This window comes from Mus musculus, chromosome 14, assembly GCF_000001635.26.
Source record: "Mus musculus strain C57BL/6J chromosome 14, GRCm38.p6 C57BL/6J".
Taxonomy (NCBI): Eukaryota; Metazoa; Chordata; class Mammalia; order Rodentia; family Muridae; genus Mus; species Mus musculus.
Window position 1 is genome coordinate 121,935,165 of NC_000080.6, and position 16,528 is coordinate 121,951,692.

At 42.6% G+C, this 16,528-nt stretch overlaps 1 protein-coding gene across 3 annotated transcripts in view; it reads left to right on the forward strand.

Moving 5' to 3' along the window:
• Nucleotides 1–16,528, forward strand: part of Ubac2 (ubiquitin associated domain containing 2) — a 142,477-nt gene that overhangs the window by 56,606 nt on the left and 69,343 nt on the right. The window lies entirely within an intron of this gene.

Genomic DNA, 16,528 nt, shown 5'->3' on the forward strand with positions numbered 1-16,528 from the left:
TTGGAATTTTACCCCAGAAGAGTGGACTTTCAAATCACATGGCCTTCTAGTCACAGTAAAGTGAGAGGAGAGGCTGGCCTAAAGGCTCATCCTGTCTGTCACTCAGATGCAGAGCATGGTCTGAGTATGGGGACAACAGATGTTCAGGGTTTTATTCCTAGTCAGTTGTTGAAGATGAGTGTTCTAGCATAGCTAAGGCCTCGGATTTGATGCTGTTCTGTTTCCTCCTTCCCTTTACACACGCACATGCACGCACACCTGCACACTTTGGTAGCCTCCTCTGTTGCTGCCCACCTTGTTTTTTCAGACAGGCTCTCTCTCTGAATCTGGGGCTCACTATTGCAGTAGACTAACTAGCAAGCCCCCAGACTCCTCCTGTCTCCGCTTCCCACACCCAGTTATGGCGTTACAGACTGCCATGCCTACTCTTACATGATTGCTGGTAGTCTAACTTTAGGTCTTCACCCAGTAAAATTAGTGGGATTCTGTGGAGGGATTTTACTCCAGCAACATGGCAACTCTGGCTGGAATGCAGACACACACCCTTAGTACCCACGTTTAATCCCAAACAGTGAAAGTAAAGCTGGTTTGTAGAAAGAAGCAACTCTGTTTAAAAGTCATGTCCAGTTGAGTGGCAGACAAAGTGACGAATCAGAGAAAGATTTGACACAATAGGATATGTCCAACTCTCATAAAAACAGAGAGGAAAGAGAGGTGATTTGAGAGAGAGAGGGAGAGAAGGAGTGATAGAGAGCAGTTTTACTGGGAGAGTTTTACAGAGAGACAGGTTGAAGAGAGAACAAGCTAGGCACAGGTGAAGACGGAAAAAGCCAGAGAATGAGGAGCCAGAAGATCAAAATAGATTGCTAGACTTAGTTTGAGGCCAAGCAGAGTAATTCAGTTAGAAGCTGAGAGGAGCCAGATTGAATCAGTCAGCGTGGAGAGGAGTTTGAGCAGGAACAGCTGAGATGAACTAGCCAGCCAGAGTTCAGAATTAGAAAAGATGAGCTTATTCAGCAGTAAGTCTCAGAGGTTGAAAACATTCTAGGCCTAGATTAGATTGTACAGAGGTTAGAAGCTTCCAGGACCAGGCCTAGGTTATCGGACAGAAGGCAGTAAGTCTCAGACAACAATTGCATCAGGTGAACAAAAGTGACTTTTACAGTTGCCTACATCTGTCTGCTTCCAGTCCTCCCCACCCCCTCCTAGAGCTGCCTGTTGGTTTGGTTAGGCTGTTCAGAGAGTTTGTAAATAAAGATTTGAGTGTGATTGCACAAAACAAAAGTGACAAAAGGAAATTCCTTTTCTCTGTTTTATTTAGAACGAAAGGTATGAGAGATAAGTAGCCACCATTCAGCAGAGTCAGGAGGAGCTTCCAGGTCACATCCTGAGATGCTTCTCCATCTCCACCGTCACCCTCAACTGGGTCACAGGCGCTTGTGGGTTGGTGGTTTGTTTTTTCTTTTTTTTTTCTGACCCCTTTATTTTCAGTACTGCTAATGATTTCTATGAAATCGTTATTTCATGAAGTAATATGGGAGAAATTGTTTGATACCTGCCTGTTGAGTAGAATATATGCTTTGTGAAAATGAGAGACCATGCCAATCTCTTTTACCTGTGATGCCTCAGTGCCGTATTCTGCTCAGGCTCCTATATCAAGATACTGACATACAAATTCATTTCTTACCATCAAGCGGCTGGAAAGGTCAGGATCAAGGGGCCAGCCTATTTGGTGTTCGGTGTGAAGGCCTGTTTCCTGTCTGTCTCTTTGACCTCCCATGGCAGGCGAGATGAAGCATTTATCTAAGTGCCTTTTGTAAGGACACTGATTTAGTAAGACCGAACTCTAGACCTAACCTGCCAAAAGCCCCACCTCCTACTGTCACCACACTAGATTTCAAAAGGGCTGGAGAGATGGCTCAGCAGTTAAGAGCATGTTTGTTGTCCTTCTGAAGGACCTGTATTCAGTTTTAACGTCCACAGGACGGGTCACAACCTGTTCCAGGGGGATCTGATGCCCTCCTTTGGTCACAGCATGCACCAGGGGGATCTTGTTGTCTCTGCTGTCCCTCGACGTGCACCAGTGAGAATGTCCTTAATACCCAACGCACGCAGCTACTGTGGAACTCCCCATCTGCTGATTACCAGTTGGTTCCCGGATTCTTTTGCAGGAATCATTGCCTAAGAGATGCTAGGTATAAAAGGAGTACAAGAATTGAGTTAGATTTCTGGCGTGGAGCTCAGAAGGAGAGTGCACACATGTTCCTGGACTCACATGAAAAGAAAATTGGGGTCAGTCATAGCTTTAAAAGATGGAAATATTTTGTTTGTTTTGTTTTTATTTTTAAATCATTTGTCCGGCCATACCTAGAAGCACAGAATCCGTTCATTTGCATTTTCATAGAATATCTTTCTCATGCAAAAAGTTCTCAAACTTTTGCTTTGATGCAGAGTTTTCGAGTCTGGTACCTTGTATCTAACCCTTGGCCTTGAGTCAGATGTGAACTGTTCCCCTCACACCTGTCCTGGCCATTGGGATGTACCCAGCTATCCTCAGAGTAACCCCGGGAGGGAGGCGGGGCTTCATGGAGGAACCAGGCTCCGCAGCACCTCAGAGCTGTTTCCTGTGAGCTGCTGGGAGAAGCAGCACAGTGGTAGGAGGCAGGAGGGGAAGAGGCTTCAAGTGAGCCGGTCCTGCTTGTGCCCTTGGCAGTGGAGAATGTTAGGGAAGGAAGGACAGCCAGTCCTGGAGATGCTAACGGTGCCTTCAGCGTCACAGTGCTCTGCCCTCACTCACTAACTCTCCCTTGGGGCTTGGTTTATGTGGTAAGACACTTAAACTTCATCTTGCCAGGGTATCTAATGTATCCTGTTTAAAAGGCTCTGTGAGCGATCACCAGAAGGTTATGGGAAACATGATTTTGTACTCCAACACAAAGGACAGTGACATCGTTAAATAAAACTATAGTCACCTCAGTGTTGGCACTTTTGACATCGAGGCCTTATCTCTTGCTCTTTTGGATAATTTCTCGCTGTGCAGTCCAGGCTAGCCTGGAACTCTTTATAAACTGTGAACTCATAATTCCTCCTACCTCAGCCTGAGTGGTGATATTACAGTCATGTGTACATCATCATACTTTGATGTCCATTGTAGCACCCCTAGCTTCCCCGCACGGTTTCCAGGTGTTACCAAATGATGCCCAAGGGGACTGCTCAGTGGCAGGTCATGGTCTGTGTAGTATGAGGTAAATAGAACCTTGGGAAGAGTTGGTTCCACCCTAGAGGAGCTCACGGCCTGTGAAGCCTGTTGAAGCCTCTGATCAGACAGGATATTCTAACAGTTGACTGAAATAGGCTTGGTGGAGGCTATTAGTAAAAACTTGTTTCAGAGAAGTTTAACATCTGTTTTCATTTCTGCTTTTTAAGGCTTGGCTCCTCAATTCCTTTGCTTCAGCTGTCTTCCTCTTGGACTTAAAATATTTGAGTATGTCACAATTTCCAGTCCGATAGGAAATAGACTTTCTTCAAACAGAAATAAAAGTGTGAATAACTTCAGGATTGGATGATGGAAAATCTTGTGCGAGTCAAGTCAAACTCAGGTGACAGCAAAGTAGATCACCTCGCGCAGGGGAAGTGGAAGTGTAGTTGTAGTCAAGATTCGCTTCCTGTTCTTGTTTATCGTTGGAAAGTTGCACCTTATGAAAGATTTTAGATTCAGATCATTGTATTGTTCTAAGAAAAATTTCAAAATCCTAACCACGCTTTGGTAACCATAGCAAGATACACAACACCAAAAATAATCTCATACCTATTTGAGGATGGAGTTGAATTTTTGTGTATGTTGCACGTTGATTACTGAAATAGCTATGTTCTGTTCTCTGAGGTGAGAGGAGGACAGGCCTGTGGCACTTCTGAGGGGCCAGGCATGGGGCAGACCTGCATGACTGTCAGCAAGTAACACAGCATTGTGAGTGCATCTGGCTGACTGAGCAGGACACCCTAGATAGCACAAAGCCAGAGTCAACTTACGACTCTTCTTTCTGATGAAATCTCACCATGGACTCCATATTTAATACCACTTGCGACATAATACTGAGGTTCCGAGGGTGACCTATCATGACTTCTGTGGCTGATACTTAAATTACATTAAGTTAAGATACATTAAGTAGACACTTAAATATTTAAGAAATAACAAGACCAAGTTTCATTTTGTCAATCAATACTAACAACAACATGGAGAGAATATATGGAGCTGGAGAGATGGCTCAGTGGTTAAGAGTATAGATTGCTCTTCCAGAGGTCCTGAGTTCAATTCCAGCAACCACATGGTGGCTCACAATGAGAAAGCAATGGTGTATTCATATACATATATATTTTTTAAATCTTTAAAAAAAAAACAACAACAAAACCCTGGAAGTTGCTACTTGTGTAAAATAAAAATATATAGGAGAATACACAAGTAAACTACCTCCACATTTCTATCATGGAAGCTTTAAAATACACTGCTGATAAGCTCCCAAAGTGTCTTGTGTTTAACAGCATTGAAAACGGTCTCAGAAGACAAGGTTGTCATCACCAGCCCCTCACACCGTGCAGTAGAACAGTATGGGCTGTGAGATCAGCCAGTACACTCAGACTGGCAAGGTCAGAGACAGTGGGCTCTGTGTAGGAGGACTGTGGAGGACTTCTTGAGTTCTTATCAAAAGAATGAATATTTCCCCCAAATCAAATTGCCTAAAATACTGGAGCGACCACATCCAGCTCCAGAAGGTAACTGCTAGCTTCATAGATAGACCTAACATGGTACTCACCTCAAAAATACTTCTTAAAAAAAAGAAAGAAAGAAAATATATAGAGTAACATTATAATATGAATATTAAGTTAATTCTATTTGAGAAAAAAATTGGTAGAAATTTACTTTTTTTCTTAAAATTTTAAACTTCCTTTTTTTCCCATTTTTTATTGGATATTTTCTTTATTTAGATTTCAAATGTTATCCCCTTTCCCTGTTTCCCTCCCTCCTGGATACACCCTATCACATCCTCCCTTCCTCCCTTGCTTCTATGATGGTGTTCCTCCACCCACCCACCCACTCCCACCTCCCCGCCCTTGATTCCCCTACATTGGGGCATCTATTATGTCTTCATAGGACCAAGGATCTCTCCTCCCATTGATGACTGACAAGGCCATCCTCTGCTACATATGCAGCTGGAGCCATGTGTACTCCTTGGTTGATGGCTTAGTCCCTGGGAGCTCTGGGGGGTCTGGTTAGTTGATATTGTTGTTCTTCCTATGGGATTGCAAACCCCTTCAACTTCTTCAGTCCTTTCTCTTAACTCCTCTGTTGGACCCCATGCTCAGTCCAAAGGTTGGCTTCATGCATCAGCCTCTGTATTTGTAAGGCTCTGGCAGGGCATTCAGGAGACAGCTATATCAGGCTCCTGTCAGCAGGCACTTCTTGGCAATCCACAATAGTGTTTGGTAACTGTATATGGGATGAATCCCCAGGTGGGACAGTCTCTGGATGGCCTTTCCTTCAGCCTCTGCTCTACATAGCTCCATATTTGTTCCTGTAGGATTTTTGTTTTCTTTCTAAGAAGGACCAAAGCCCCCACACTTTGGTCTTCCTTCTTGAGCTTCATGTGGTCTGTGAATTGTATCTTGAATATTTGGAGCTTTTGCGCTAATATCCACTTATCAGTGAGTATATACTATGTGTGTTCCTTTGTGATTGAGTTACCTCACTCAGGATGATATTTTTTAGTTCCATCCATTTGCCTAAGAATTTCATGAATTTATTGCTTTTAATAGCTGACTAGTACTCCATTGTGTAAATGTACCACATTTTCTGTATCCATTCCTCTGTTGAGAGACATCTGGGTTCTTTCCAGCTTCTGGCTAGTATAAATAAGACTGCTATGAATATAGTGGAACATGTATCCTTATTACAAGTTAGAACATATTCTGGGTATATCGCCCAGGAGTGGTATTGCTGGGTCATCAGGTAGTACTATGTCCAATTTTCTGAGGAACCGCCAAACTGATTTCCAGAGTGGTTGTACCAGTTTGTAATACCACCAACAATGGTGGAGTGTTCCTCTTTCTCCACATCCTTGCCAGCATCTGCTGTCACCTGAGTTTTTGATCTTAGCCATTCTGACTAGTGTGAGGTGGAATCTCAGGGTTGTTTTGATTTGCATTTCCCTGATGACTAAAGATTTTGAACATTTCTTTAGGTGCTTCTCGACCATTCAGTATTGCTCAGTTGAGAATTCTTTGTTTAGCTGTTTACTCCATTTTTTAAAAATATGGTTATTTGTTTCTCTCGAGTCTAACTTCTTGAGTTCTTTGTATATATATTGGATATTAGTCCTCTATGGGATGTAGGATTGGTAGAGATCCTTTCCCAATCTGTTGGTTGCTGTTTGGTCCTATTAACAGTGTCCGTTGCCTTACAGAAGATTTGCAATTTTATGAGGTTCCATTTGTTATTCTTGATCTCAGAGCACAAGCCCTTGGTGTTCTGTTCAGGAAAAGTTCCCCTGTGCCCCTGTGTTCAAGGCTCTTCCCCACTTTCTCCTTTATAAGTTTCAGTGTCTCTGGTTTTATATGGAGGTCCTTGGTCCACTTGGACTTGAGCTTTGTACAAGGAGATGAGAATGGGTCGATTTGCATTTTTCTACATGCTGACCACCAGTTGAACCAGCACCATTTGTTTAAAATGTGGTCTTTTTTTCCACTGGATGGTTATGGCTCCTTTGTCAAAGATGAAGTGACCATAGGTGTGTGGGTTCATTTCTGGGTCTTCAATACTATTCCATTGATCTTCCTGCCTCTCTATATACCAATACCGTGCAGTTTTTATCACTATTGCTTTGTAATACAGCTTGAGGTCAGGGATGGTGATTCCCCCAGGAGTTCTGTTATTGTTGAGAATAGTTTTTGCTATCCTGAGTTTTTTTGTTTTTCCAAATGAATTTGCAAATTGCTCTTTCTAACTCAGTGAAGAATTGAGTTGGAATTTTGATGGGGATTGCATTGAATCTGTAGATTGCTTTTGGCAGGATAGCCATTTTTACTATATTAATCCTGCCAATCCATGAGCAAGGGAGATCTTTCCATCTTTTGAGATCTTCTTCAATTTCTTTCTTCAGAGACTTGAAGTTCTTGTCATACAGATCTTTCACTTGCTTGGTTAGAGTCACACCAAGGTATGTAATATTATTTGTGACTATTGTGAAGGGTATTGTTTCTCTAATTTCTTTCTCAGCCTGTTTATCCTTTGAGTAGAGGAAGGCTACTGATTTGTTTGCATTAATTTTATATCCAGCCACTTTGCTGAAGTTGTTAATCAGCTATAAGGAGTTCTCTGGTGAAATTTTTGGGGTCACTTAAGTATATGATCGTATCATCTGCAAATAGTGATATTTTGACTTCTTTCCAATTTGTATCCCTTTGACATCCTTTTGTTGTCTAATTGCTCTGGCTAGATCTTCAAGTTCTATGTTGAATAGATAGGGAGAGAGTGGGCAGCCTTGTCTAGTCTCTGATTTTAGTGGGATTGCTTCAAGTTTCTCTCCATTTAGTTTGATGTTGGCTACTGGTTTGCTGCATATTGCTTTTACTATGTTTAGGTAGGGACCTTGAATTCTGTTCTTTCCAAGACTTTTATCATGAATGAGTGTTGAAATTTGTCAAATGGTTTCTCAGCATCTAATGAAATGATCATGTGGTATTTTTTCTTTGAGTTTGTTTATGTATTTGATTACATTGATGGATTTCCGTATATTGAACCATCCCTACATCCGTGGGATGAAGCCTACTTGATTGTGATGAATGATCACTTTGATGTGTTCTTGGATTCAGTTGGCAAGGATTTTATTGAGTATTTTTGCATCAATGTTAATAAGAGACATTGGTCTGAAGTTCTCTTTCTTTGTTTGGTCTTTGTGTGCTTTAGGTATCAGAGTAACTGTGGCTTCATAGAACAAATTGGGTAGTGTTCCTTCTGTTTCTATTTTGTGGAATAGTTTGAAGAGTATTGGTATTAGGTCTTCATTAAAGGAGTGATAGAATTCTCCACTTAACCCATCTGGTCCTGGGCTGTTTTGGTTGGGAGACTATTAATGATTGTTTCTATTTCTTTAGGGGTTATGGGACTGTTTAGGTCATTAATCTAATCCTGTTTTAACTTTGGCACCTGCTATGTGTCTAGAAAATTGTCCATTTCATCCAGATTTTAAAATTTTGCTGAGTATACACTTTTGTAGTAGAATCTGATGATTTTTTGAATTTCTATGGTTTTTGTTGTTATGTCTCCCTTTTCATTTCTGATTTTATTAATTTGGATACTGTCTCTGTGCCCTCCGATTAATCTCAGGAAGGGTCTGTCTTCTTGATTTTTTTCAAAGAACCAGCTCCTGGTTTTGTTGATTCTTTGTATAGTTCTTTTTGTTTCTATTTGGTTGATTTCAGCCCTGAGTTTGATTATTTCCTGCTGTCTACTCCTCTTGGGTGAATTTGCTTCTTTTTTTCTAGAGCTTTCAGGTGTGCTGTCAAGCTGTTAGTGTAATCTCTCTCCAGTTTCTTTTTGGAGGCACTTACAGCTATGAGTTTTCCTCTTTCCGCTGCTTTCATTGTGTCTCATAAGTTTTGGTATGATGAGTCTTCAGTTTCATTAAATTTTAGGAAGTCTTTAATTTCTTTATTGCTTCCTTGACCAAGTTATCATTGAATAGAGTGCTGTTCAGCTTCCATGTGTATGTGTGTTTTCTTTCTTTCTTTCTTTCTTTCTTTCTTTCTTTCTTTCTTTCTTTCTTTCTTTCTTTCTTTCTTTCTTTTGGTTTGGTTTTTCGAGACAGGGATTCTCTGTATAGCCCTGGCTGTCCTGGAACTCACTCTGTAGACCTGGCTGGCCTCGAACTCAGAAATCCGCCTGCCTCTGCCTCCCGAGTGCTGGGATTAAAGGTGTGCGCCACCACGCCTGGCTTGTATGTGTGTTTTCTGTTGTTTTTACTGGAATATAAGACCAGCCTTAATCCATGGTGATTTGATAGGGTGCATGGGGTTATTTCAGTCTTGTATCTGTTGAGGCCTGTTTTGTGATCAATTATATGGTCAGTTTTAGAGAAGGTACCATGAGGTCCTGAGAAGAAGATATATTCTTTTGCTTTAGGATGAAACGTTCTATAAATATCCATTAGATCCATTTGGTTCATAACTTGTTAGTTTCACTGTGTCTCTGTTTAGTTTCTGTTTCCATGATCTGTCCATTGCTGAGAGTGGGGTGTTGAAGTCTCCCACTATTATTGTGTGGGGTGTGATGTGTGCTTTGAGCTTTAGTAAAGTTTCTTTTATGAATGTGAGTGCTCTTCCATTTGGAGCATAGATGTTCGGAATTGAGGGTTCTTCTTGGTAGATTTTTCCTTTGACCACTATGAAGTGTCTTTCCTTATCCTTTTTGATAACTTTTGGTTGATAATCAATTTTATTCGATATTAGAATGGCTACTCCAGCTTGTTTCTTGGGACCATTTGCTTGGAAAATTGTTTTCCAGTCTTTTACTCTGAGGTAGTGACTGTCTTTGTCACTGAGGTGTGTTTCCTGTATTCAGCAAAATGCTGGGTCCTGTTAATATATCCAATCTATATATTTTGGGGGGAATTGAGTCCATTGATGTTAGAGAGATTAAGGAAAAGTGATTGTTGCTTCCTGTTATTTTTGTTGTTAGAGGTGGAACTATGTTTGTGTGGCTATCTTCTTTTGTGTTTGTTGAAATATTCCTTTCTTTGTTTTTCTAGGGTGTAGGTTTCCCTTCTTATGTTGGTATTTTCCATCTATTATCCTTTGTAGGGCTAGATTTGTGAAAAGATATTGTGTAAATTTGGTTTTGTCATGGAATATCTTAGTTTCTCCATCTATGGTAATTGAGAGTTTTGCTGGGTATAGTAGCCTGGGCTGGCATTTGTGTTTTCTTAGGGTCTGTATAGCATCTGCCCAGGATCTTCTGGCTTTCAGAGTCTCTGGTGAGAAGTCTGGTGTAATTCTGATAGGTCTGTCTTTACTTGACCTTTTTCTCTTACTGCTTTTAATATTCTTTCTTTGTTTAATGCATTTGGTGTTTTGGTTATTATGTAACTTTTCTAGTCCAGTCTATTTGTAGTTCTGTAGGCTGCTTTTATGTTCATGGGCCATCTCTTTCTTTAGGTTAGGGAAGTTTTCTTCTAAAATTTTGTTGAAAATATTTACTGGCCCTTTAATTTGGGAATCTTAGCTCTCTTCTATACCTATTATCCTTAGGTTTGGTCTTCTCATTGTGTCCTGGATTTCCTGGATGTTTTGGGTCTGTAGCTTTTTTCTTTTTGCATTTTCTTTGATTGTTGTGTCAACTATTTTCTATGGTATCTTCTGCATGTAAGGTTCTCTGTTCTACCTCTTGTATTCTGTTGGTGATGCTTGCATCTATGACTCCTGATCTCTTTCCTAGGTTTTCTAACTCCACGGTTGTCTCCCTTTGTGATTTCTTTTTTGTTTCTATTTCCATTTTTAGATCTTGGATGGTTTTGTTCATTTTTCTTCACCTGTTTGATTGTGTTTACCTGTAATTCTTTAAGGGATTTCTGTGTTTCCTCTTTAAGGGCTTCTAGCTGTTTACCTATGTTCTCCTGTATTTCTTTAAGGGAGTTATTTACGCTCTTCTTAAAGACCTTTATCATCATTATGAAAAGTGATTTTAGATCTGAATCTTGCTTTTCCAGTGTAATGGTGTATCCCGGACTTGCTATGGTGGGAGAATTGTGTTCTGATGATGCCAAGTAACCTTGGTTTCTGTTGCTTATGTTCTTATGCCTCCCTCCTGCCATCTGGCTATCTCCAGTGTTACCTGCCCTGGCTGTATCTGTCTTTCCTGTGATCTTGGTTGGTCAGAATTCCTCAGAGTCCAGCTTTCTCTGGGATTCTGTGATTCTGGGATCCTGGGTGTGTCAGAGTTCGTGGGAGTCAAGCTGGGACCCTGAGATCCTGGTGTGACCAAGCTTCTGGGATCCTGGGATTCTGTGATCCTGGGCGTGTTAGAACACCTGGGAGTGGAGCTTCCTCCCGGGTGTTGTGGAACTAACTGGCTAAGGAGTTTGTGCCCAAGGTAAACTGGCACAAACCAGAAGGAACTGGAGCCACTGGTCTGGCGGGGTTCCTGTGTCCCTGCTGGTTCCAGTTACTCCCGGTGGTGTTAGAACAGAGGTTGTGTCCTCCTCACCTCAATCCAATCAAGATTTTAAACTTTTGTTTTCATTTTGGTGGCAAGGTACTGTTATGGGGCTGAAACCCAGGGCTTTGTGCATATGAGGTAAACTTAAAAAAAAAAAAAAAAAACTCTGTCTGTGTGTGTGTGTGTGTGTGTGTGTGTGTGTGTGTGTGTGAGAGAGAGAGAGAGAGAGAGAGAGAGGAGAGGAGAGGAGGGGGAGGGGAGGGGGAGGAGAGGAGGGGGAGGCAGGGGGAGAGGAGAGGAGAGGAGAGGAGAGGAGAGGAGAGGAGAGGAGAGGAGAGGAGAGGAGAGGAGAGGAGGGGGAGGCAGGGGGAGAGGAGAGGAGAGGAGAGGAGAGGAGGGGGAGGCAGGGGGAGAGGGAAGGGGGGAGAGAGACTGAGACTGAGACTGTTCGTATTCTTATGTGAATTTCCGGTATACCCTGTTCTTTGCTGGTGGCTTTGTCCCCACCACCCACCTCTTCCTAGGACTTAGTGAAGATCTGTTGTGATTTCAGAGTGAATGTGACCGCTGTGTGTCCTTTCTCACATGCTTTGGCTTGCTGCAGCGGTGATTCGAGCTTTCTTTCCCCCGTCTCCATTTGCTTCCCTTTCTCCTTTTCTCTCATTTTTCAACTCTCTCCGAGTTTCAGCTTCCATCATTGCTGTCACAAGAACTGTGGGAGAGTGTCAGCGACTATACTTAGAGGAGTTTAGAAGTTTATTACAGAAAATGTTAAACATACAAAGAGAGTAGTGCCTTACGAGCCTTTGTTCACTGTACAACTTCAAATAATTTGATAATGAGAATTACTGTTTACTTCCTAAATCCTGCATGCCAAGGCCTGCAATGCTTCTTAACCGTGAGTCTGCATCAGATTTACAAGTCTGGGACTCTGCAGATACCCAGTGCGTAAGGACTGAAGCAGCCATGTGCTGTTTCAGAGGAGTCTGGGACAGACTGAGGACTGCTCCAGCTTCTTGACAGGTGTTAGGTGTGTAGGTTTAACTGAGTTTTCATAGCTGAGCTTTAGACAAGACAGTTTCCAGTCCAGTCCACGGTCTTTCTAGGAGGGAAATATGCAGCATGTGCCCTAAGTTTGTGGTAACACAGATTTCATCTGCCTTCCTGGTGGGCACTCCAGGCCTGAGGGGTGGTGCTCACGAGAATGTTACTCTTTAGAAGACGATTCTGGCTTTTGTAGTCTCTACTGAGTTTCACTCTGATTGACTGCCCGCCCCCTAAAAAACCCTTCATGGGAAAAGTTATTCTTACACAGTACAGAACCCAGAAATGGATCTTCTCACACTCTGAGAAAACGGAAAGATAAAAAGCCAATCAAAATTTACGAGTTTTTGTTTTGAATTGACTATAGCAGCTCCCTCGTGGGACAAAAAGTAATGTGGCTCCCAGCCTGGGGGTGGCTTGTAGGTTATTTGTGTAAGTAAGACTTTGAGATTGTGTTATTAACAAGAAAAGGCCAGGACACCTAAAAAAGCAAAAATGATGAAAAGCAGCAGGTAGGTATGCCAGTGAAGATAGGGACTTAGGTGTTCTGCGGAAAATAAACAGTTAGAATTGAACTCAATGGTGTCATGTGTCCTGCCACATTGTCTCTAGTTCCTGACAACTGCTGTCTGTAGAGATTCTCTGAGTTTGAATTTGTGTGATCAGAAATAAATGTGTAAACAGTTAGGTCCCCTTGGCATGCATGGAAGGGAGTGCAAGAGCTAGTGCCGTTCTTACACTGATGACAGGAAATGAAAGGAAACTAGCCCATCACTCTGCCTTCCAATCTGGTGTGTTAGGCATGATTAATAGTTCACTGAGAGCATGTTTTAGTTACCTGTTGTTGCCTAAGGCGTTGTGACATGCAGTAGTAGCTTCATATCTGCCAGGTTTTGATACTGCAAACCTGTAGCACCGTGTGATGACCTATAGTCAGCATGGTTTTGAGCATTATCTGTGTTCAGTGGCCCATTCTCAGAATCTCCCAGAACCGAGCAGTAAAGGTCAGGGTCTTAGCTCCAGTAAGGTTTAATGTTTTAGCTGAAGGTATGAGAGTGAACTGATAGTTGCTCATGCACTGGAAGATGATGGTCGGACCGTCTTACATGTTAGGCATCTTGTAGTCACTGACAGGAGAACCGACGTCCGGAACTGTGCAGTAGCGCAGAGTTGGATGATAGGTTTGCTAGTAGCTGGCTAGAAATGAAGCTTTAGGTCTACACACTAGCGTGATCTTTTCTTTGTTTTAAAATACTGTGCATCAAGGTCCAGTGATGTGACATGGACTGGAAAAGTTAATACACACTGAATAAAGGAAGGTGGGTGATTTGGAGCAGCCGACCAAGAATTAAAGGAAGGGTTGTCGTTTGGATGTAAGAATTAAGCAGTGTGTAGAGGAAGCAGAGTAACACAGCCAGTGAGAACCAAGGATGTTTTCCCTGCACACTGCCTCAGAAGGTGCATCCTGAGCAGTGCAGGGGGTTAGGTCAGAAGGACTTTGAGAGCAGGAGAGGAACTCGGACTTTGATGTTCTTGACCATGGGGAACTTCTTGTCAGTCTTGGAGCATGGAATTATGGCCCAGTGGACCAGCGCTGAACAGTGACCATGCTTTAGTGTCCTTACCCTTTAGTGCTTTTTCTTTATGTCCCAGGAGGTTAAACACTGACGTAATCAGGCTAGACTAACTTGTGTTGCAGTAACAAATGCACCTGGAATCCCAGGTCTTAAGTGCACAGGTGGGTTTCTTGCAACACAGGTAGATAGGGCCTAACTGGGAATCCTGTCCTTACTCTGGGCCTTCTCTGTGGCAAGATAGAAATGGCTGGATGAACAAGTCTCACTTGTGTCTCATACATAAGCCAGAAGTGACAGGTCACTTTCCTTGAGCTCATGGGCCAGCAGTAGTCACACACATCATAGGGCACACATGCAAGGGCACTGGAGGTGTCTCTTTCAAGGTTCTCTGAGGGACATGTGACTTTCTGTTTATGGAGAAAGTGTAGTGTGGGTGTAAGGACCCAGAGCTCAAGCTGGCTTCCAACTTACTGAGGCTCTGGGCAAGTTCTCTACTCCCTTGGGCAGGTCAATTTTGTAATGAGGAGGCCAGGGGTATTTAGTAAGTTAAAACTTAGGCCGAGGGTGTAAACCAATGGTAGAGCATTTACCCAGTGTGCTTGAGGTCCTAGTTTCCATCCCAGTACCTGGCGCCCACCCCAGCCTCCTCCATGGAGCCTGCAGGAGCAAAAAGTTCTTAGAGCAATCTGCTATGCAGTAGTTGGTAGGTTAAATGGCTATTGGTGTAGACATCTGGCTTTCTAGATGGCATCCTAAAGAAAGCCAGAGTTTCTGACTCTAGCTAGTTGGAAGAGGCAGCAGTAATGTAGGTGGGCAGCTGTCAGCTTGTGGGGGTGACGTGGCACTCTGAAGGATGAGCTGAGGAGAAAACTCAACTCTGATGATCAGAGGAAGGGAATTGGGTGCATGTGATGAGGACAGCAAAGATGGGGTTTGTGGAGAAACGATGGACTGTTCTTGGAAGAGGAGTGAGGTTCAGATAAGGTGATGGAGGAAGGTCCTTAGCACTAAAGCCACAGGAAGTGGAAGCCTGGGGCTAGTGAGAGACAGGAACTACAGTGGTTCCTGGTGAGCATGTTCAGTAGGCAGTGGTGGAAGGTTGAACCTATGTCCTGGCTCCATCCTCCATGTGGCCTTGGTGTCTGGTCTCAGCACGGTAAGGAGTGTAGCATACATAGTGACTGTAGGTTGACTGGATGTGTGGTAAGGTGGTGTGTGGTAAAAGATGAAGCACGGGCATTCTTAGTGGTGGGCTTTGCTCCAGAACACCCATTGCTGTCTGTTGCGGCACTCTCATGGAGCCCGTGTTCAGAAGCCTGGCTGTCCCTTACTTCTTGTTCTCATTCTTCACCTGAATACTCAACTAGCAGGGCTTTTTTTTAGCTTTGCGGAAAAAAACAAAATTACAGCATGCTGAGAAGTTACCAAAATAGATAGTTTTAAGGGCTAATTTAAGGTGGGTGTGTCCCTTCTCATAGTTGCATGCTGCCTTTCCTGGCTGTTGACCATCACTTTTGCCTCCTAAAATGCTAGACTATTTCCAAGCAGACTGGTCATACTTCTGTCTCTGGTTTTGTTGTTGATTTGTTGTTTGATGAGCTCTGGTTCTCCACACAGCTATTTTAACCTGAAGGATCTTCTAGTACACATATATGTATATCATTGGTCATTCGAGTCATTTCTTGTCATTGAGAAATTAAGAACACAAGAGATTTCAGTGGGTATTACAGTATTAATAATCATGCAAAGTATGTACTGTTCAATTAAGTGATTGTTTGAAGTCTTTCTTTGTGCTTTCACTGTGCCAGGTTTTGTGAGCACAAAGCGAAGGTCTTCGTGCATGGCCTGCAAACTTCATAACCTCCTGGGAGAGAGTTGCCCTATTGAAGGGTTTTGTAGTTTGCTGACCTAAAATGGCAGTAAAACCTCTCATGTCTTTATTTATGTCTACACGATCAGTGGTTCCATCGCTACTCAGTGGAATTAAGGCTGTCCTCCCAATCTTGCCTCTGATTGACCAGTTGCCTTTTCTGGCTTTGGTGTGAACAAGCCTGCCTGCTCATTATGTTCACAGAACTGTGGAAACCAAGAATGACAGTTTACTTTAGAAGATTCTGAGCTCTTCAAAGTATAGCCAGTGCTGGTTTTATCTGGTACTTACTGTCCTGAAATAGCACTAAAATGTTGATGCATTTATATATATTTGAGTTGCAGACAGTTGTAAGCTGTCATGTATGTGCTGGGGATTGAACCTGGGTCATCTAGAAGAGCAGCCAGTGCCCTTAACCACTAATTCATTTCTCCAGCCCCACATTTAACAGATCTTAAACTGAGTAGCTTTGAGAAATTTAAAATTAGCTGAATAATCCTTTTAGAAATAAAAATGAGATTGTAAAAGAGGAATTGGATTAGCTGAATAGCTATCCATTTTCCTAGATGAGTTTTTTTACTAGCTCCCTGTTATGTCAGTGTTAAAGCTTATCATGTTTATGTAGCAAATACTCTGTTTTGATGTTCAGGTAGAGTTAAGTGCAAGGCCACTTCCTTTGTTGTCACAGAGTACACAAGTTAATCAGCACTGCCTGTATGCACTGAGGTTTCCTGCTGGTGAAGGGAATCTGCCAGGAAGAGAGGCACCTCCCTGAAGCAGAGGTGAGGAGAGCATGCCCAGGTCACATGGGAGCAGTTGCCTGGGAATGGA